Here is a 23,610-nt window from a genome sequence, read left to right as displayed (position 1 = left end):
GGACTTAACGAGATACGTGACATATAATCCTCTTATATTTGGGTAATTAGGGTTTCTGTGGCATATAAACTAGAATTGAACTTAACCCTCTAATTGGAATCAAGTGACCAAGGAATTGGCGGTTGATGAAGATTAGAGGAGACTAAAAAGGTCTAAGGAATTAGGGTTTAGTCACATATATTTTGCCATGAATTGAATCTTGCATGATTAAAATGGTTGGTAAAAAAAGTTAATCCGAAAAATAAATATCTCTGAAACCTTAACTGTTTCCTCCATATATTTCACAACCCGTTTACTATTACTCTCTGATTTTCTGAATTTACTGTTAATGCTATTGAACTCTCAAAACACCATTTTCTATTTGTCTAACTAAGTAAATCATGCAATCATTGTTGCTTAATCCATCAATCCTCGTGGGATCAACCCTCATTCACTTGAGTTACTACTTGGTACGACCCCGGTGCACTTGCCGGTTAGTTTGTGGGTTATAAATTCCGCACCATATTTTTGGCGCTGTTGCCGGGGATTGACTGTGATTGAAAACTACTGGTTGTTTGATTTCTGAGACTAGGCGTTTTTGCTTTAATTTAATTTAACTTCTTTCTTTAAGTTTTCGAAAAAAAAAATTTGATTTATTTTATTTAAATTTTTTCTCTTAATTTGTTAAATTAAGTTTGGTGTTCCCTTAGTTGTTTTATTCCTCCTAGTTATTTAACTTATTGAGTTTGAATTTTATATTCCTTTTTGCTTATTAGTTGTTTTATTTTCTTAATTATTCATTTTATTTTCTTTATTTTATTTTTCTTTTATTTTTGTTTTCTTTTATATTTTATTTTATTTTTATTTTTTATTAATTTTATTTTTCTTTATGTTCTTTCTTCTTTGCTTGCTGATAGTGAAGAATTAATGTCGGTCTAGAAATTTCTCTTATAGAAAAGGAATTTCTTCGTTGTTAGCATAGTTCCAAACTAACAAATAACTCTCACATCAAATTTTAATATGGTTTTGTCACATGTACAAACCTCAATAAAAATTAACCGAAGTATTAAAACCTCGGGTCGTCTCACAAGGAATGGGCAAACATGTGCTTCAATATTGGTTAGAATTCCGGGGTTGCAAGTCATGAGCAAGAAAATAAAATGGGAATCTTAACAAGCAAGCAATCTTAAAATGCAAGAAATTAATTCAGATAGTTAAGCAAGACATGAGCAATTCCAAACTAACAAAGTAACATCCAATATGATTCTATTCTAAACTAAACAAGTAACTATAACTAAATCAAGTAATTAAGAATTTGGGTTTTCAAATAGGAATGATAAAAGCAACTCTTGGCTAGGCATGGGAATTGGGGTCACCATCCTTGTCTAATAACCATTTCTTGACAATTATGAGGAACCAAACTCATTAAGTCTACTTCTATACTTGAAGTACGTCAAATGGTTTGGTCAACATCAACCCATAAGTTCTAACCTCACTACTAATTGACTTAATAGAAGGTTAGCATCAATGGTTATCAAATTGACCACTAAGAGCTCCCAAATCATCAAATCCATTAGACCCAATGACTCAAGTTTATCCAATTCCCTTAGCCTAGGCCAAGAGTGAAAAGAACTACTCCATAATCAAGGTAAACAATTCATCAAACACTTGGTAAGCATTAATAAAGGACATGTTCAAATTGCAATTAAATTGAAATTAACAAGTACCCACAAACAATTATTAACATACAATCATCCAAACAACACAATTAATCATAGAAATCATCAATGCAATATCAACAAGTCAAGATTCCCAACATTCATAAAATGGGTATAAAATGACAATTGACAAGAATTCATAAAACTATCACAAGATCTAAGCAAAATTATACTAAGAAATTCAAATTGAACAGTTAAAACTAGCAATTAACAAGATCCAATTCTCAATTCTACAAGGGAAGATCAAATTAAAACTAGATCTAGAGAGGAACAAGGGTTTCTCTCTCTCTAGAAGAACAAAGAACCAAACATTAGCTAAAAATGTGTCTTAGTGTCAAAATGATTGATCCCCCCTTTTTTCCTAGCATCATTGGGTCTTTTTCATGCAGAAACAGCTTGAATTTGGGCCTGATGAGCCTCAGAAATTGCCAGGTACGATTTCCTTTAATGTGGTCACGTGTAGCTTCCCGCGTGTGCATGCCATGCGTGCGTGCGCGCCGATTGCTTTCGTGATCCACGTGTGCGCGCCAGGTGCGCGTGCGCGTCGATAGGAATCTTCTAATCCACGCGGATGCGTCCATCTTTGCGCGCCGCTTCCAGCCATCCTCATCCTTGCGTGCACGTGGAATGCGCGTGCGCGCCAATGCTGCTTTTCCCAAAATTCAAATCTTCATGTTCCTCCCTTTTGTGCATACTTTCTTTCTCTCTCCTAGGCTATTCCTACCCTATAATTTCTGAAATCACTCAACAAATACATCATGGCATTGAATGGCAATAGAAGAGGATTAAAATATGACAATTTTAAAGCAAAACAACCATGTTTTTCATCATGGAGCAATATTAGGAAGTGAACACAAAACCATGCAATTCTTGTGAATAAGTGTGAGAAATATTGACAAAACCTCCCAAATTCTATACAATATAAACCACAAAATTGGAGTTTATGAAATCTCCCCACACTTAAACCAAGCATGTCCTCATGCTTAGAATAAAAAGACCAAAGATCATGGTGAGAAAGGGTTTATGAAATGCAAACTACCTAAGTGAATGCATGCAACTAATGTAAAATCATCTACCTACTTGGTCACGGATAAATCTATCCTCCAAGAACACATATGAATACATGGGTTGAAAATAGTATGTAGTTCATGAATCCTACCAAATTGAACATCACTAAGGAGTGCATATAACTTGCTAGATGAACGCTTGTGAAAGCTGGAAACAAAGAATTGAGCATCGAACCCTCACCGGAAGTGTATCTGCTTTATTCGCTCAAGTGTATAGGGTTCGTCACTCAATCTTCTCCTAATCATGCTTTCCAAGATTTGTCTTTCATCTAACAATCAATAATTACTTAATGCATGCTTACAAGTATCATGAGGTCTTATTCATGGGTTGTAACGGGGCTAGGGTGAAGGTAAGGATATATATGGCCAAGTGAGCTTAAAATTTGAGTCCTTGATTAACCTAGGATCCCTCTAGACACATAGAACAACCTATACAACTACAATACATTACCTAGCTACCTTTGAGTTTCACTTTTTCTGCATACTCATGCATTATTTTTAATTCACACCCATATGCATTGTTTTCTTCATTCCTTTGTCTTGGGGTTTCTTTGTCCCCTTTTATTGCTTTGTTTGTTAGTTTTTTTTTATTATCCCCTTTTCTTGGGGCCTTGTATACAAAATTTTCAATGCATATAGTTCAATCATTCAATACATGAGTATGTTCCCAAATCTTAGAATTTCAATTACACTACAATTATACACCTATATATCTACCCAAATTTCCCAAGTATACCCTCCTAATTGAATGATACACATCCTAACTTACCTAAGCTAATCAAGGATCCAAATTTGGGGGCATTCATGGTTTTTCACTTAGGGTTGTTGATGTTCTCTATTTAAGAACAAAAAGGGTTTATCATGGGCTCAAAATCGGTTAGCATGGTAGATAAAAGGGTTAAGGCCATTTGGGAAAAGTGACTATTGAAATGATGGCCTCAATCATGTAAATGCGTTCATACACAAAGTAATGGACATATAGACTCAGACAAAGCAAGGATCAGAATCATAGAGAGAGAGATATGCACACAAGAATGGGAAATAATGGTTAGAAGATGTAACCATGCAATAGGCTCAAAACATACATGCTTGTGTTCTTAGCTCAATCACTATGTTCCAAAATACATTCTTAAAGCAAGTTTACTGCAAAAAATTTTCAAAATTTGGTAGCGTACCCCAAAACACAGATTCTTGGGAAAGTAGTTATTGTTTTGACCAAGCAACTCTATAGAAACTAACTATCATGCAAGGAGTATTGACAAGAAAAACTAACTACACATGCAATGTACTAACAATGTACTAACTACTAAGCAAAAGATAAATCCATGGGTATTGAAAGGAAGAGATTGTTACCCATGGAGATCGGTCGAACGACCTCCCCACACTTAGAAATTAGCACAGTCCTCCATGCTACGAACAATGTGCAAAGGGCGGTCGGGACCGGAACCGTCACTATCCTCTCCTTCAGAGCTCCCGTCACTTGGGTTTGAGGTGGATGTGAATATTTCAGGTTCCTCCATGCTAGGGGTAACACAATGCAGAAGCTTCTTGATGTAAGTGTACCGTCATTGATTGCGCCGCTCATATCTATCAAGCTTCTGGTGTAGATCTTCTATCCTTTGATGTGTGGATCTTTGCCGTGATGGTGATGATGAAGTGGAAGGAACATAAGATGGGAGGGCTATGTCAAGGCTTGGGTTGTTCATGGGAAGATGTAAGTATTTTCTGCTTGGGACCACACCGCCCTTAGCCGGAACTATAATCTTCCTGTCTTTTTCTTCCCAAGGAATACCCGTAGCAGCAACTAAATCAGATACCAATGCTGGAAATGGCAAATTACCCCGGGTGTGAACTTGACTCATCGCTTGCTTGACAAGAAACGGAATGTTTACCGGCCTCTCTGTGAGAACACACCAAACAAGCAAGGCGAGGTCCGCCATAAAGGACGACTTGTGGGTGCTAGGTAGCACATAGTGAGATAGGATCTGGGCCCAAGCTCTAGCTTCTACAGTGAGGAAGCAAGCGTCAATGCTCCTGGGCCTCATCCGGAGTCGACCTTGGGTCGAAAATGTCTCCGGCTCAGCAATAACTTAGAGGATTGAGTCCCAATCAAATCCAAACTTCTCTTACGTAAGACTTCTTGGTATCCATCTATGTCACTCGGTACCGGTAGGACATTAAACACTTGCTGAATAGCCTCTTCTGAAACTGAGACTTGCTTCCGGCGTATGTACACCGATTGAAGAGAGGAAAGATGGTAGTTAGTGTAGAATTCTTCCACCCAAGAGAGGTTGATTTACCTGTGTTTTCTCAAAAGAAACTCCCATCCTCGCTGTTCAATGCGGGGTAGAATATAAGGAGCAACCTTATCCAGCAGAGCAAGTAGATGCTCAGGATGATAGTTCTTGACAACCATGGAGGGGAACACAAGTTCACAGAAGCGGTTGGGGAACCTTGAAGAATCTATTGCCGGTTTGCTCTTTTCTTTCTCATCAATAGGAGCGGGTGTCTTAGCCTTCTTGGATAGGGATTTGGCTCCTAATGAAGAGTGCGCCTTAGAAGTTGATCTTTGGGGTGCCCTCTTTGCGGCCGGTTTCCTTGGAGCTTTCTCCTTGCCTTTCGTGGTGGCCATCCTGGGAAGGGAAGGGAAATAAGAAAATATTAAACCCAAAGAATCATCTTAATCAAAACATGCAAGTGAAAGGTAGTGCCCAAAGGAAGCATTGCAATAATCTAATCATAAAGACATGGGTCACAATACTTGGCATGGGATGCAAGAGGAAGTGAAGCATGCAAAGTGGTATGAGAAGTATAGTCTCAAGCATCCATAACAAAGAGTAAGTCATGTTCAATGAGTATCTAATCAACAAGTAAAGTGGACTCAATGCATATAGAAGAAAACAAGTGAATGAGGAAAAGCATCCAAATTCAAAGTACATTATTAAAAGAAACCAAAATGGTATTAATGCATTTCCTCGAACACTTGGTGTGCAATTGTCAAGCAAAGAGCAATTATAAGATACTCAATCAAATTAAAGCCCAAATTGAAATAACAATCATCATATAAACATCACATATTGGCAAAGATAAGGAAAAAAATGACAAAAAATCTACTAAAGCAATTTAAACTCAAATTCAACATCCATGGAAAATTAAAAAAAAGAAAAGTAAGCAAAAGGTAAGTAATACAATCATGTAGCTGAAAGAGAAACTTAGTAAAGCAACAAGAAGAATCTAACTAGAAGAAATGATGCAAAGAAAATGAAAGAAAAGAAATGGAGAAAGTGGAACCTTGAGAAGTGTAAAAGAACAAGGTTGAATTTTCTTTTGTGAAGATGAGAAGGAATAAGAGAGGTGTAGTGCCACCGGACGAGGTGGTTATCGCCGGTGAGTGGCCGGAGACGGTGGTGGTGGGTTGTGGGAGGAGAAGAAGAGAATGGGTGTGATGGAGGAAGAAGAAAAAAGAAATAAGGAAAGAAAGGGGGTGAGAAAGGCAGGGCGCGCAGCTTTAAAATTGATCGCGCAACCGGCGCGCGCGCACCGTGCGCCGGCGCATTAGTGAGATTTTGGCAAGGTACGCGTGCGCAGTAGTGGCACGCTCGCATGAGGGGAGTTATGCCCCTGGCACAGAACTGGCACAAAGTTAGCATAAGTCTCTGGAATATATACCAGAGTTGGTGAGTGGCGCAGGCGCGCGGACGCGCATAGTGCGCAGACGCGTGCTTGAGGGATTTCGCGACTGGCGCGTGATGATTGGATTTTTGACGGTTTAGAATTTCACTGATGAAATCTCGTTGTAAAGTATAGTTTCTAAACCAAGCAATAATCCTTTCATACAAAAAGTTGTTTGTCACTAGTACAAACCCCTAAAATTTATAAACCGAAGTATTGGACCTCGGGTCGTTCTCCCTAGGAATTACAATAAAGTGTCTTGTTATTGGTTATGAGTTATTTTGGGGTTTTGGATAAGAAGCATGAAAAGTAAATGGCAATGAAAACAAACTAACTACTATAAAAGCTCTTGGCAAGATATGAGAACTAGAAATCCTATCCTAGTTATCCTTCTCAATTGTGATGAGAATTGTTCATTGCTCCCACTTAGTTAACCTCTAACCATGGAGGAAAGTCAAGTGGATGAATCAATTTGATTCCTCAAGTCCTAATTAACTCATAAAGGAGAGACTAGCTTTAGAGGCATTCAAATCAATTAGCAATCTCTAATTATCAATCAACAAAGGAATTAGATAACTCAAGAGTCACTAATCACTCTACCTAGGCCAAGAGGAGAAAAATCTATACAAAAATCCAACCAAGCATTTAATCAAACACTTGGAAGGCACAAAAGAAAAGTATAGTCAATCACAACAAGAGTGAATTCTAACTACAATTGAATGTAAAGAATTAACATCAACAATCAAGGAAATCACAATTATCATGAATTACCTCAAATTGCATTATTAAAAGGGAATAAAAGAAACAACAATCTATCCCAAACAAAGTGAAGAATTACAAGAATTAAAGTACACAACTAGGGAGAGGAAGAGGAGAATATTATGAATTGGCAAAGGAGAATTGAATTAAGGCATGAATTAACCCTAGATCTAAGAAGAGATATTAACTTAAACCTAATCCTAATCCTAGAGAGAAGTGAGAGCTTCTCTCTCTAAAACTACTTTTAACTAAAGCTATCACTTCCTTCTTCTCCAATTGTTGTGTTTCCCCTTTAGGCCTTGATCCTTTTATTCCTTTCTATCAGCAATTGGCGCCAAAAATGGGTTCAGAAACCCCTCAAAATCGCCAGGCACGTGTTGCCTTAATGAAGTCATGTGCAGACATCGACGCGTGCGCGTCCCTGGCTGATTCCGCAATGTGCGCGCGAGCGCCTTGTGCGCGTGCGCGTGCTCGGCCGTAATCAATTCTTTGGCTTTTTGTGCTTCTCTCCACTTGCATGCTTCCTTCCTTGCTTCCTTTGATCCATGCCTGGCCTATTTTAATCCTGGAATTACTAGCAAACACATCAAGGCCTCTTATGGAATCAAGGAGAAATCAAAATTCATCAAAATAAGGCCTAAAAAGCATGTTTTTACACCTAAGCACAAATATGGGAGAGATAACAAAACCATGCTAATTCATAGGTTAAATGCAAGAAAAGGTCATCAAAATACTCTAAATTCAATACAAGATAAACCCTAAAAATGGGGTTTATCAACCTCCCCACACTTAAACCTTAGCATGTCCTCATGCTAAGATAAGAAGGAACTAAGGGGTATGACATTTATTAAATGCAACTAAACTATATGAATCCTATCTAAATGCAACTACCTAGTGTGAGTGCAAATGCTTAGTTCAAACAAATCAATTCCCAAGAGACATGTATAGGCACAATAGCTAAGGCAATAGGAGTTAAGTCCAATCCACAATTGTATTGAATTATCAAAAAAAAAGTTCAAACTTGCAAGAATATAAATAATATGGGTGAGCACATGTACTTGAACTTTTGAACCCCTCACCGGATGTGTATCCGCTCTATTCACTCAAGTGTTTAAGGGTTAATTCACTCAATTCTCTTCTAATCATGCTTTCCAAAATTTGATTTTCTTCTAACAATCAACACCTATCCAATGCATGCATACATTCATCATGAGGTCTTTCATTTAGGTTGTAATGGGGTTAGGGTCAAGGTAGGATCATTTATGGTTAAATGGACTAGAGTTTAGATCTTTGATTAGCATAGACTTTCCCACCTATCTATATAATAACCTATACAAGTTCAAACTATTCTAACTACCCATTCTTCACTTTTTCTTACATATTCATGCATCCTGTTTCTTGATTCATAACACTTATGCATTGATTCCTTTTTGTTGAGCTTCACTTTGGGGCATTTTGTCCCCTTTTATTTTTTTTCTTCTTCTCTTTTTTTTTTATATACATTTTTATTTCTTTTTCTTTTCATTTTTTTTCCTTTTTTTTTTCAAACTATACACAGTGGAAGGTACAACGGTAGCTGCTGTCTCTGTCTAAGGCTGTGGAATCGGCTCCTCATGGGTCTGTGGGATCTCTGTAGTGTCAGGAGCAGCTGGAGGTGCATCCCGCTGAAGCGGCTCATCCGCAGCCTCCTCCTGATGATCCTGCTCATCGGAGGTTGGAGAGTCTGGAAGCAGAGGTAACTCAGCGCTAAGGAAGATGAGTGCCTGATCCATCCGATCCAGTCGGCGTCTGACATGGAGCCTCTCGCGCTCCAAGAACCGAAACAAACGCTGAACCAGTAGGTAAGTGGGCTCGGGTGCTGAAGGAGGTGGGGCTGCTGTCGAAGAAGACGGTATAGCTGCCTCGACTGCCGCTCTAGCTCGAGAACGGCGGCTAGTCGGGGGCCTCTCGTGCACCCATACACCCCAGGGAATAGTAACTTCCTTGTCGTCGTCATCTGGAGGTGGTGGTGTCACGTCATTGTCCTCCCACGGGACATCAGCTAGCTCAGCTAAGCTAGTAACCAGTGTCGGAAACGGTAACAAGCCGCGAATATGAGCTCTTCACATGCTATGCCTAATCAGTCAGGGAAAATATACTTCCTTCCCCTCCATGACACACCCAATCAAGACTAGCATATCCATCGGAATCTCTGAAAAGTGAGTGGTAGGGAAGACATAGTGGGCAAATATTTGTTGCCAAGTCCTAGCCTCCCTAGTCAGATATGCAAATAGCATGCCTTTGGGCTTTGTGTTGCTCGAATCCATTACCCAAGAAGCATCTGGTGTAGCAATCACGCGCCTAAGCGCCTCATAGTTGAAAGTCATGGAGAGGAGAGCTACCTCTGCCTGCTGGTAGGCACAAGTCTCAGGAGTACCAACTCTGCAGAGCAGTGCATCCCTCAAGGCATCCTCAGTGATCATAATCTCTCTACCCCTCAAGTATACTGAATCCAAGCTTGGTCAAAAGAAATTGCAGTAAAATTCCTTGACCCACGAGATGTTAATCCGTCCCAAGTCCCTATCGACAAAATCCAAGCCCAGCTCAGAAATACGGGCGTTTATGGCACGCCTCACATCATTGGGAAGATTCAGCTTCTTCTCAATATTCAGATTTTTCTTTGCATAACGGGAAAGGCATAGCTCGCAGTAGAGATTTGGAAATTTGGTTGGATCAGTGGACGGGAGTAACTGATTTTCTTTCTCCTCCTCATTCAGCGGATTCCTCGCATAGTTAGCAGATGGTGGGGGTGTAGAGGTCTTGGAGCGCTTCCTTTTTTTGGAAGCAGTGACTATAGCTTTTCCTTTATCCGACATCCTGAAAACATAGATAATATAACATAAGCCTATAGCCAAGTAGATACAAAGCGCTCAAAGCAAATCATATTCATGAAGTGAATAAAGGAAGAAGGTTTCTTGGAATGCAAGCAACAGAATACAAAATTCAAATCAAACTTCAAACCAAGAATGCAAACCATGTCTTGCACACTATTCATTAATTGAGTTCAGAAAGCACCATATCCAAAAGAACGACATAAAGAGTTAGGTGGCAAACCAAAAGGAGTTAGTTGGTTGAATGAGTTAGACTTAGAAAGCAGTTTGAAAATTAGTGATATGGTAATTACTATCTCAATTTGAAATGAGTGAACAAAACAATGCTGTAAGCACGTTCACAATCATGAATTGCAACAAGTCATTGATGATGAAATATGATATTGCTAGAAAGCAACTAATATGAAACAAAACATCAACCAATGTGAAGGATCACTAGTAATGTATAACTTCCAGAGAACTACAAGTAATGGTCAATCGAAAAGCTTATTCAACCATGCAATGCATAGAAGCAAATCGACATGAAAAACAAGCGGGAATATGGAAACATGACCAAAGAACTTGTTCCTGAGGAGTTTTCAAAAACCATGTAGGCAACAGAGCACTAATTGAACAGAATTCATCAACTAGGGCTGTTACATTCATCAAATAAGTTCAATATAAAAACTGTGGTTAATGAAAATCTGGCAGCATTTCAGCAGCAAATTGGCTAATCCCCAAAATTAAACGGTCGAAGCAGGCTCCATATGAATTCAACAACAATGAAGAACACAAAACCATATGTGAGTTCATATAGAGGCAGCAAACCGTCAATGGTTTAATAATAAAACAATTCAAACAGCACAAAGGGTATAAGCAATTGTTGCAATCAACAATTCCTTTACCAATTTATCACAAATGAGCAGCATTAGCAGAATACATGAACACAGGGCAATGCAGCAGAATAGAGCAGTTTCATATAGCAACAGAAAATCAAACAATGCCTAAATCCACTACTCAGCCCAGATTCGCTAACCACCTAAATCAAACTAAACTAACTAACTAATCTAATTCTAATTACACTAACGGAATTAACAAAAAGCAGCGAAACAAGGTTCAACAGAGGAGAGGAGGAACCTAGGTGCAGAGATTGAATCGAGGAAAAGGAGGAAAGAAAAATGAAGTGAGGCGGTGAGAGGAAGAACTGGCCGGAGCAGCGCGGCTGTTGGGTTGCACCGGCGGCGATGGTGGCTTGTGGCGGTTGGCACGGAGGCAGAGAGGGGGTCAGAGGAGTAAGGGAGAAGAGGGAAAGGGAGGGGGTGATGAAGAGAGAAGGGCGAGGCAGTGATGGCAGCGACGGCGATGACGACAACGGAGCGCTCGCCGGAGGACAGCCGGTCAGAAGAAGAGGAAGGTGAAGAATGGTGGGAGAGGGAGAATGGAACGTTAGAGGAAGAGAGAGTTGTGGTGCGCGATTGCGCTAGGGCTCGCGTCTCTGGGGTAAGTGAGAATTCGAATCCACGCGCGCGCGCACTGTACGCTTTCATGTGGGTGGAGGGAATGGAAGAACGGCGCGGAAGCGCCATGCACGCAGGCGCGTATGTGAAGGAATCGGGATGGGCGCGGGCGTGCAAGGCGCGCATCGGCGCGGATGTGCTGGGCTGGAGGCTTAAAAGAGGCCAAGAGTTGGCACAACTCTCGGGTCCTTTGGCCTTGGTGATGCTAATACGCATCGACGCGCACGCGCACTGTGCGCGTTCGCGTGAGTTGAGTTGAGCTGGGGGCTTAAAGTTGGCCCAGATCCAGCGCAACTCTCTGGATATTGGCCCAGAAGTTCTAGCAGCGGATCGACGCGTACGCGGCAAGTGCGCGTATGCGTGCGTTTCCTTATAGCTGTATGGACGCGCACGCACGTAGTGCGCGTCAGCGTGGAAGGAATCGGGCTTGAGGCACAACACCGACCTAAGAGAGGCCTAACTCTCTGGAAAATGGGTGATGATGCGTCCGCTCAGGGACGCGTGCGCGTACGGTGTGCGCGCGCGTCCTCCCCCCTTCTTCTTTTTTTTTTTTCAAGGAGAAAAATTATGCCCAGGAGCTCCCTAGACTACTCACAACTTTTTATTCAATCAACCATCATACAATTCACAAAAATGCAATTTGATATTATTCATCTACTACGAAACACAACATACATGTGACTAAGCTAACAATTAAGTTGTACAAACAAATTATGTGAAACATCTACCTATAGTGGCAACTCACATCACTTATTAGGCAAATTTTAGTAAAAAGAATGGAAAGAGTTTACCATGATGGGGTGTCTCCCACCTAGCACTTTTAGTTTAAGTCCTTAAGTTGGACATTTTGAGAAGCCTACTGTCATGGTGGCTTGTGTTTGTACTCGTCCTTGAATCTCCAAGGATCTTTGCTTCTCAATTGGTTGACATAATTTCCAACCATTTTCGTCAAGCTTGGGCACAGTTCTACCCAAGATATGAGTCCCCATAATTGGTCTTCACATAGCGAACCAGGATCCCATATCTTGTTTTCGCACCCGTCTTCGATTTGGTCTTCATACTCTCTCTTTCCGGGTGGTTGACATATAGAATTCTCTTTTACATACCAAGCCTTCCGTCGAGACCCTTGTAAAGTGGCATTCTTCTAATCATCGTTCCTATACCTTGAAGCTTTGACCTTAATGAGCCTGATTCCTAACTTGCAACCACTACACAACTCATTCTTGCTTTTAATTCCACAAAGAGCTCTAAGTTGTCCATCCATTTCAATCAAACCATATTCAAGCGAGAAGGTAAAGCTTATGGATAGGAATATTACCCACTTGAATGTTGTGTTGGATGGTGACTCGGGAAGGGAGACCTCCCCACACTTAGACAATGCAAGGTCTACTTCCTTGTGCTCTTCTTTGTGTATTTCCACCTCTTTGCGAGCTTCCTTGATTTCAACCTTTCCCCTTTTATCACATAGCTTGGTGTTGTCTTCAAGAACTTTGATTTCTTGCCTAATGGGAGGTGGTTCAATTTTGGATAGAAATTTATCGATGAATAAATCCATTTCTTGGTCAACCTCTTCATATTCTTCAATTTCAATGTACACCATGCCGACGTTTTCCTCTTGGTAGCTCTCTTTCTCATCGCTCACCAAGGGTATGGGAGGTTGTGCACACTCTTTTATACTTTCAACTCCATGTCCAATGGTAGAGGATTCCATTGTAGAGAGAAATTCATCCATGATTGAATCCATCTCTTGATAAACTTCTTCCAAGTCTCCAACGATGATATGCCTTGGGGGTTGCGCACCTTCTTCAACTTCAATATCAAGCTCCTTGGAAGAGTGCTCCATGAGACTACATTCCCTTGGACTTTCAACATCTCCTAAATCTTCAACCACTTCTTCTTTTTCTTCAATGATTATAGCTTCCTCTAGTTGCTCCAAAACAAAATGGAATTTCTCATCCCCCACCGGAGTTTTCAATCTCTCCTTCATGCTTTGCTCTTCTTTTGCGGTTCCACATGTGGCTATGGAAGCACCTTGAGTATTCAAACATTGGTGGGCTAAAGTGTGCACCACCTTAGTCAAATTGGTCACAAACTCAAGTGTATCCTGCTTCATAGCTTCTTGTCCTTGAAGTAACAAAGTGAGAGGATCGTCTATTGGGGCTTGGGGTGGGTAGGAAGGTTCATCGTTTTGGAGAGAGGGTTCATGGTAGGAAGGTGGTTCTTCTTTGTAAGGGTATGGAGATGGTGAGTATTGAGGTGGTTCATGGTAGTAATCTTGATAGGGTTGTGGTGGTTCTAAAGGTTCTTGCTCATAGTGGCCATAAAAATATGGTATGGATGATTGGTTATATGATGGATAAGGGTCACATAGAGGTACTTGGTAGAAAGGGGCTTGTGAGTATGGTTGAGAGTTATGTTGAGGGTATGGATCATAGGCATATGGTGGTGGTTCTTGAAAATCGCAAGGTGAGTCACCATAGCCATTGGATTGGTATGCATCATAAAATGGCTCTTCTTCATAGTGCATTGGTGGAGGTTGTTGCCATGAAGATTGATCATATGCATATGGCTCCTCCCACCTTTGGTCATCCCATTCTTGATACACATCTTAATTATAGTCCTCATTTCCTACAACATGTTGATAACCAAACTCATAGCCAAGGTGAGAATTCATGATAGCAAGAAGAAAATGAAAACAAAATCAAATAAGAAGCAAGAAAATTAAATCCTAAAACTAGCAAGAGCTAACAAAAGCAAACATATTCACACTATTCACATATATACAATAACCAATAACATAACACCATTGCAAATCCCCGGCAACAGCGCCATTTTGATGATTGGATTTTTGACGGTTTAGAATTTCACTAATGAAATCTCGTTGTAAAGTATAGTTTCTAAACCAAGCAATAATCCTTTCATACAAAAAGTTGTTTGTCACTAGTACAAACCCCTAAAATTTATAAACCGAAGTATTGGACCTCGGGTCGTTCTCCCTAGGAATTACAATAAAGTGTCTTGTTATTGGTTATGAGTTATTTTGGGGTTTTGGATAAGAAGCATGAAAAGTAAATGGCAATGAAAATAAACTAACTACTATAAAAGCTCTTGGCAAGATATGAGAACTAGAAATCCTATCCTAGTTATCCTTCTCAATTGTGATGAGAATTGTTCATTGCTCCCACTTAGTTAACCTCTAACCATGGAGGAAAGTCAAGTGGATGAATCAATTTGATTCCTCAAGTCCTAATTAACTCCTAAAGGAGAGACTAGCTTTAGAGGCATTCAAATCAATTAGCAATCTCTAATTATCAATCAACAAAGGAATTAGATAACTCAAGAGTCACTAATCACTCTACCTAGGCCAAGAGAAGCAAAATCTATACAAAAATCCAACCAAGCATTTAATCAAACACTTGGAAGGCACAAAAGAAAAGTATAGTCAATCACAACAAGAGTGAATTCTAATTACAATTGAATGTAAAGAATTAACAACAACAATCAAGGAAATCACAATTATCATGAATTACCTCAAATTGCATTATTAAAAGGGAATAAAAGAAACAACAATCTATCCTAAACAAAGTGAAGAATTACAAGAATTAAAGTACATAACTAGGGAGAGGAAGAGAAGAAGATTAAGAATTGGCAAAGGAGAATTGAATTAAGGCATGAATTAACCCTAGATCTAAGAAGAGATATTAACCTAAACCTAATCCTAATCCTAGAGAGAAGTGAGAGCTTCTCTCTCTGATGAGATATTTTGATGAGAAACGAATTTCTACCAAAACACCCAAAACTAACCGGCAAGTGTACCGGGTCGTATCAAGTAATAAAAACTCACGGAAGTGAGGTCGATCCCACAGGGATTGAAGGATTGAGCAACTTTAGTTTAGTGGTTGATTTAGTCAAGCGAATCAAGTGTTGGTTGGGTGATTTGTGATTTGCAGAATGTAAATTGCATGAAATTAAAGAGAGCGGGAAAGTAAATTGCTGAAACTTAAAGGACAAGAAATTAAATGACAGAAACTTAAAGTGCAAGAAATGTAAATCGCAGAATCTTAAAGTGCAAGAAATGTAAATTGCTTGAAAAGTAAAGGGGATTGGGATGAGGATTTGCAGAATTTAAACAAGGGAAAACTAAATTGCATCAAACAGAAGAGGAAAAGGGAGTTGGGATTGAACCGGATCTTATAACAGCAAAGTAAATGAACAATGAAAGCATTAAACAGAGAATTGAAATGAGAATTTAGATCTCAGGACCCAGAGACTAGAAAACCAAGTCTAGATCTCAATGCCTTCCTAGATCCAACAAGAACAATAGCAAGGAAATTGTAAATTGCAAAGAGAATAGATGAAGTAAGTAACAGAAACGGAATTTCAATTAAGCAGTAAATAAACAGAGAGATCCAAGATTGAGATTGAAACAGAATTTCTTCAATTCTCCAATCCAAGATCCAAGACAAAAGTAAAATGAAATTGAAAGCAAATGAAAACAAGAAATTAAAGTTCACTCAGTGACAAAAGCTTCCCAAAAACTCTTATGAAAATTCTAAAAGGAAAGTTAGGGGGCTAACGTTGGCGCAAACGTTGGATGGCCAGGGAGGAATTCATGTGCCAACGTTAGCCTCAAAGTTAGGGGCTAACGTTGGCGCAAACTTTTGGAGCCCAGGGGAGAATTTTCAGGTTCCAACGTTAGCCTCCAAGTTAGGGGGCTAACGTTGGGGCTAACTTCATGCAACCCGGTTCAATTTTCACTTATTCCATTGTCCTCTCTTCACTCCTAGCCATTCCTCTTTGCTTCAACCTTTCTCCAAGCCTTCTTCACCTATCATTGATCAACCAAACTAATCAAAGTTTTGCTCAAAATCATGAGGTATTCAATCTTCCACAATATGCAACAAATATAGTTCAAAACCTCATGAAATGGCATGAATTCACATATGGTTGGTTCAATCAAGGGAAACATGAAAATCTACTCAATTAGCTTGCTTGTAGCTTAAGAAAGTGCATAATTCTAATGAAAACAAAAGAAAAAGACTAGCTAAAATGGGCTAAGATGACTTGTCATCACACTCTAAAACTACTTTTAACTAAAGCTATCACTTCCTTCTTCTCCAATTGTTGTGTTTCCCCTTTAGGCCTTGATCCTTTTATTCCTTTCTATCAGCAATTGGCGCCAAAAATGGGTTCAGAAACCCCTCAAAATCGCCAGGCACGTGTTGCCTTAATGAAGTCATGTGCAGACATCGACGCGTGAGTTTTGTGTCGGATCGTTTTCCGCACATCAGTGCACAGTGCGCTTGCGCGTCGATGGATGGTTTGCAATGGTGCACGCAGGCGGCAAGTACGTGAACGCGTCAGTGCCTGGCACGAGTTGGGCACGAAGTGGGCATAACTCTTGGATAGTTGGCCCAAGAGTTGGCATTGCACCACCGGCGCGCGCGCGCACATTGCGCTGGCGCGTCGGTGCCCATTTTTCCTTTTTCTCTTCTCTTTTTTTTTCAACATAACAAGACCTATTCTAACACATTCTTGGTAGGTGCTTAAGCTAGTAGTCAAAGAGAATACTTCACAATTTCATGCACTATCCAAAACATACCATTCTCCATACTTCAACAATTCATCCATAGAAAAATGATAAAAACTATATGAACATTCTATCGATTTACAAGAAGAATAAAACTAACATTCCTATGCAATCAATCAATCATCAAGAATTCACAAAATCACAAGAGTTTAAGGTTACAAACAAAATGGTATAAACAAGGAAGATCTTACCACAGTGGGGTGCCTCCCACCAAGCACTTTTCTTTAACGTCCTTAAGTTGCGCGGTCCTTTTCTTAAGCTTCCTCTCTCTTTGGTGCGTCCTCCAATAGGTACACCTCTAGCTCCTTTGGGGCTTGTAGCCATGATACTTCTTCACTCTATGTCCATTCACCTTGAAAGTTGCTTCACTCTTGGGATCAAACAACTCCACCACTCCATCGGGCTTTATCTCCTTCACCTTGAAAGGTCCTTCCCATCTAGAGCGGAGCTTGCCAGGCATGAATCGAAGTCTTGAGTTGTAGAGGAGTACCTCATCACCTTCTTGGAAGTCCTTCTTCCGGATATGATGGTCATGGAATGCTTTAGTCTTCTTCTTGTAGATCCGGGCATTCTCATATGACTCGTTCCTCAAACACTCAAGCTCATCTAGTTGTAATTTCCAGGCTTCACCCGCCTTGGCTAAATCCATGTTGCACTGCTTTACTGTCCAATAGGCTCGATGTTCAATCTCCACTGGAAGGTGGCATGCCTTACCATAGACGATCCAGAAGGGGCTCATCCTTATCAAAATCTTGTAGGCCGTTCTATATGCCCATAGTGCATCTCCTAACCAGAGGCTCAAATCCTTTCTTTGTGGATTGACCACTTTCCCCAAAATCTTCTTAATTTCCCAGTTGGACACCTCCGCTTGTCCATTTATTTGCGGATAATAGGTAGTAGCAACCTTATGCGACACTCCATAGCGCTTGAGCAATGCCTCTACCTTCCTGTTACAAAAGTGGGATCCTTGGTCGCTCACGATTGCTCGTGGTGACCCATAACGACATACAATATTATTCCTAATAAAAGAAACAACGGTATTGGCATCGTCAAGGCGGGTAGGTATGGCCTCTACCCACTTTGACATGTAATCAACCGCTAACAGAATATACAAATACCCACTAGAGTTGGGAAACGGTCCCATAAAGTCAATGTCCCAAACATCAAATATCACACAGAACAACATAGGTTGTTGAGGCATTTCATCCCTTTGGGATGTGTTTCCCGATCTCTGACACTGATGGCAAGACACATATAACCGGTTAGCATCCTTGAATAAGGTTGGCCACCAGAATCCACAATCCGACTCCTTTTTAGCGGTCCTTTGCCGCCACATTCGGACGAATGGCAAGCTTCAAGAATTGGTTGAATTTCAGACTCCGGGATACATCTTCGAATTACTTGGTCCACGCCTCTCTTCCACAAGTGAGGATCATCCCAAATATAGTATTTGGAATCACTCCTCAACTTGTCCCTTTGGTTTTTTGAAAAGTTGGGAGGGAAGATTTTTGCAACCAAGTAGTTCGCCATTGGGGCAAACTAAGGAAAGCTATCCAACACAGCATGCAAACTATCCAATGGGAATGAGTCATTGATCGGAAATGGATCAAATTTTAAATTCTCAATGCGGCTTAAATGATCTGCAACCAGGTTTTGAGATCCACTCTGGTCCCTAATCTTAATGTCAAATTCTTGCAAAAGTAAGATCCAACGTATGAGTCTAGGCTTTGACTCATTCTTTGTCAATAAGTACTTTAAAGTTGCATGATCCATGTATACCACTATCTTTGATCCTAGCAAATAAGATCTGGATTAATCTAAAGCATGAATAATAGCTAAGAGTTCTTTTTCAGTAGTGGTATAGTTGGATTGTGATGCATCCAGTGTCTTAGAAGAGTAAGCAATGACATAAGGGAGTTTATCATCGCGTTGTGCAAGCGCGGCACCTACAGCATGGTTTGACACATCGTACATTATCTCAAATGGCAACGTCCAGTTGGGGCCTCGCACAATTGGTGCCATGGTAAGAACTCTCCTTAGCTCTTCAAAAGCTTTCACACATTCACTATCAAACTCAAAATCCACATCTTTTCGGAGTAGGTGCGACAATGGTAAAGCAATCTTGCTGAAATCCTTGATAAATCGCCTATAGAATCCTGCATGTCCCAAAAACGAGCGGACATCCCTCATAGATGAGGGGTGAGGTAAAGTGGTGATAACATCGACCTTAGCCAGGTCTACAGAAATGCCTTCATGAGATACTACATGTCCTAACACTATGCCTTGTCATACCATGAAATGACATTTTTCAAAATTTAAGACAAGGTTAGTGTCAACACATCTATCTAAGACCTTGAACAATTTCTCTAGGAAACAAGCAAATGAGGTACCATAAACACTGAAGTCATCCATAAAGACTTATAGACAATTCTCAATTAGATCGGAGAAGACACTCATCATGCACCGCTGAAAAGTAGCAGGTGCATTACATAGTCCAAATGGCATCCTTTTATAGGCAAAGGTGCCAAACGGACAAGTAAACGTGGTCTTCTCCTGATCTTCAGGAGAAATATAAATCTAGAAGTAGCCAGTAAATCCATCAAGAAAGCAGTAGTGAGATTTACCTGCCAAACGGTCTAACATCTGATCGATGAAGGGCAAGGGATAGTGGTCCTTCCGTGTAGCGGCGTTCAGTCTTCTGTAATCAATACACACTCGCCACGCATTTTGTACCCTTTTAGTGACCATTTCACCGTCGTCCTTTTTTACCGTTGTGATGCCCGACTTCTTGGGGACAACTTGGACTGGGCTTACCCACTCACTGTCGGAGATTGGGTATATGATTCCCGCGTCCAGTAATCTGGTGACCTCTTTCTTCACTACATCGAGGATGGTTGGGTTAAGCCTCCTTTGTGGTTGCCTAATTGGCCTAGCTCCATCTTGGAGAAATATCCTATGCATGCACTTGCGTGCGTCAATTCCCACAATATCCACTAGGCTCCATCCTATTGCTTTCTTGTACTTCCTTAGAACATCTAGGAGCTTTTCTTCTTCTTCACTTGAAAGCTCACTAGCAATAATGACCGGAAACCTTTGGTTGTCCTCTAAGAAAGCCTACTTCAAATGAGATGGAAGGGGCTTCAGTTCACTCTTTGCCTCAAGCTGAAGTTCCTTTTCATCAAGCTCATGGTGTCCATTCTTGACAACTTTCTCATGTTCATCCTCTTGGTCATTCGTCTCCTCAACAATAGGGTAGCACAACTTGTTGTGGTCTTCTTCTTGCACCCCGCTACCACTTCATTAATTATATCACATTGGAGCACGGAATGTTCTTCGGAAGGGTGTTTCATGGCTTCTTCTAGATTGAACTTGATAGTCTTGTCTCCAACCTCAAAGGAATATGTGCCGGTGAAGGCATCTAACTTGAATTTAGAGGTTTTGAGGAAGGGTCTACTAAGTAGAACGGAGGATGAGTTTCTATTTTCTGTTGGAGACATTTCAAGGATGTAAAAGTCAACCGGAAAAACCAAATCCTTGATTGCCACAGGTACATCTTCCGCTATTCCCATCACCGTGATCACACTTTTATCGGCTAAGGCAAACCTCGCCGCTGACTTCTTTAATGGTGCTAAATTCAACCGCACATAGATAGAAAATGTCATGATGCTTACACAAGCTCCCAAGTCATACATACAATCATGAAAAGTGCGTCTACCAATACAACAAGACACCAAACAAGGTCCAGGGTCACCACATTTCTTTGGAATAGGTTTCATCAAGGAAGAAATTGAACTACCCAAGGATAATGTCTCCAATTCTCCTATCCTATCTTTGTGTGTACAATAGTCTTTCAAAAATTTTGCATACTTTGGAATTTGTTGAATAGCATCAAGAAGTGGTATGGTTACCTCAACCTTCTTGAACACTTGAAGCATGTTCAAATCAAATTCCGGTGTTTTCTTTGCCTTCTTCACCATGGAAGGGAATGGAATAGGAATGGACTCATCCACTATAGCTTTCCTCTTGGGTTCCTTGAGATTTACTCCTTCTTCCTCATGCCTTTTGTCTACCACCTCTTCTCCATGTGGAGCTTCAACAACCATTTTTTCCTCATGAATATCTCCCATGACCCTTGGAGGTATCTCCTCCAATGTAGTCCCTGACCGTAGAGTGATGGCGTTGAGACCGCCCTTTGGGTTTGGTTGGGGTTGGGATTGAAGGTTAAAAGAGCTTGAGGGTTGATTGGTGTTGTTGTTGGGAGTTGATGGTTAGTTTGACATGGTCATCTTTGAGAGCATGTTGGTGAGGTTAGCCAATTGAGCGCCCAAGGCATCGAATTGAGCCTTGTTATGGTGGTATTGGGATGAGGATTGGTTATTGTTGTGGTGAGAAGAGGAGTTGTTCCATCTTTGGTATTGATTGCTTCTTTGTGCATTATCTCTCTACCCTTGATGTTGATTACCACCTTGAGGGTAATTGTTTTGGCCTTGAGAAGGATAAGGTGGATGGTTGTTGTAATTCACATTGGCTACTACAAGAGCATGTTCCTCTTGAATTTGATGGCATTGATCGGTGTAATGTGTGGTGCTAGAGCACAAACCACAAATCCTAGGAGGGCCTTCAAGTTGAGCAACCAGAGGTGGGGCTTGGATGGCTTGGATGGAGTAGTATTCCTTTTGATCCTTTTGTATTTGGGTAAGGATGGTAGTCATATCTCCAAGTGCTTTGGTTAGGGTTGATTCAGAAGGGGATGGTTCTACTACACCCTTGAGAGGATTACTTCTCACCCTTGTATGTTGTGTAGCTTCGGCAACATCCTTTATCAAATTCCAAGCTTCTCCCTCCGTCTTGTTTTCGAAAGGGAACCACCACTAGAAGCGGTGAGCAATCTTCTATCTTCCACACAAAGACCTCCGGTGAAGTAGCTAATGAGCAGGTGAGTGTTCATTCCATGGTGTGGACAAGATTCCAATAGCCTCTTGAACTGAGACCAATACTCATACAAACTCTCTTGGTCTCTTTGCATTATGCCCGAAATCTCCTTCTGGATGTAGTCGGTCTTCTCCGGTGGGAAGAATTTATCTAGAAACTCTCTTCTCAAGAAATCCCAATTATTCACAATCTCATCCGGTAGTGAATAAAACCATGTCTTTGCTGGCCCTTCAAGAGAGAAAGGGAAGGCAAAAACGATGATAGCCACCTCATCGGCTCCATGCCTTCGAGCCGTAGAACAAGCAACTTGAAAATCTCTTAGATGTCGGATGGGGTCTTGACCCGGTAACCCATGATATTTAGGAAGTAGATGTATCAAGCTACTCTTCAATTCAAAGTTTGGATCAAGGTTAGGATACCTTGCTTGTAACGGTTGAAGTATGATATCCGGAGCTCGTTGCTCATGCAAAGTGATCCGTCGTAGCTCCGCCATGTGCGGCTCACCTGTAGGATGTAAAGATGTATTATTAGTGCCAACAGAAGAATAGGAAGTAGCGGACTCCAAGTCACTCTCGGTACTACCTAGTGATTCGGTATGTTCCTCAAGATAGGCCGAAGTACTAGCCGTGTAATCCAACCGCCGTCTAGCTTGCCGAGTATGTAACAAAGTTCTTTCAATCTCGGGATCAAAATCGACTAAGCTAGAATTTGGTTGAGACCGAGTCATCAAACTTGAGAGTCATAGCACAAATATAAAAGAAATCTTAACTATAGCTAAGTATTGAAAGCAATTAAACTATCTACAATATTCACATATTCACATAACCAATATCAAGGCATATGTTGCAACCATTCCCCGGCAACGGCGCCAAAAATTTGATGGGGTCCCGAAGATGCTCGGTAAAGATTTTTCTCAATAAATTGCGTTGCAAGTATAGCTCTACCAACAACAAGCCTCGAGTATCAAATTTAGAGAGGGATTTGGTTGTCACAAGTTCAACCCCAATAGAAATAATCGAAGTATTCAAATCTCGGGTCGTCTCACAAGGAATGGGCAAACATGTGCTTCAACATTGGGTAGAAATCCGGGGTTGTGAGTCATCAGCACAAAAATAAGTGGGAATTTTAACAAGTAAGTAATCTTAAATTGCAATAAACTAATTCAAATAACTAAGAAAAATATTAGCAATTCTAAATTAACAAGTAACATTCAATATGATTCTATTCTAAACTAAACAAGTAACTATAACTAAGTCAAGTAATTAAGAATTTGGGTTTTCAAAAAGAAATGATAAAAGCAACTCTTGGCTAGGCATGGGAATTGGGGTCACCATCCTTGTCTAATAACCATATCTTGATAATTACGAGGAACCAAACTCATTAAGTCTACTTCTATACTTGAAGTACCTCAAATGGTTTGGTCAATATCAACCCATAAGTTCTAACCTCACTACTAATTGACTTAATAGAAGGTTAGCGTCAATGGTTATCAAATTGACCACTAAGGGCTCCCAAATCATCAAATCC

The sequence above is a fragment of the Arachis ipaensis genome, chromosome B10 (genome assembly GCF_000816755.2).
Source record: "Arachis ipaensis cultivar K30076 chromosome B10, Araip1.1, whole genome shotgun sequence".
Taxonomy (NCBI): Eukaryota; Viridiplantae; Streptophyta; class Magnoliopsida; order Fabales; family Fabaceae; genus Arachis; species Arachis ipaensis.
The sequence above is the reverse complement of the archived record's forward strand: the minus strand, read 5'-3'. Positions refer to the sequence as shown.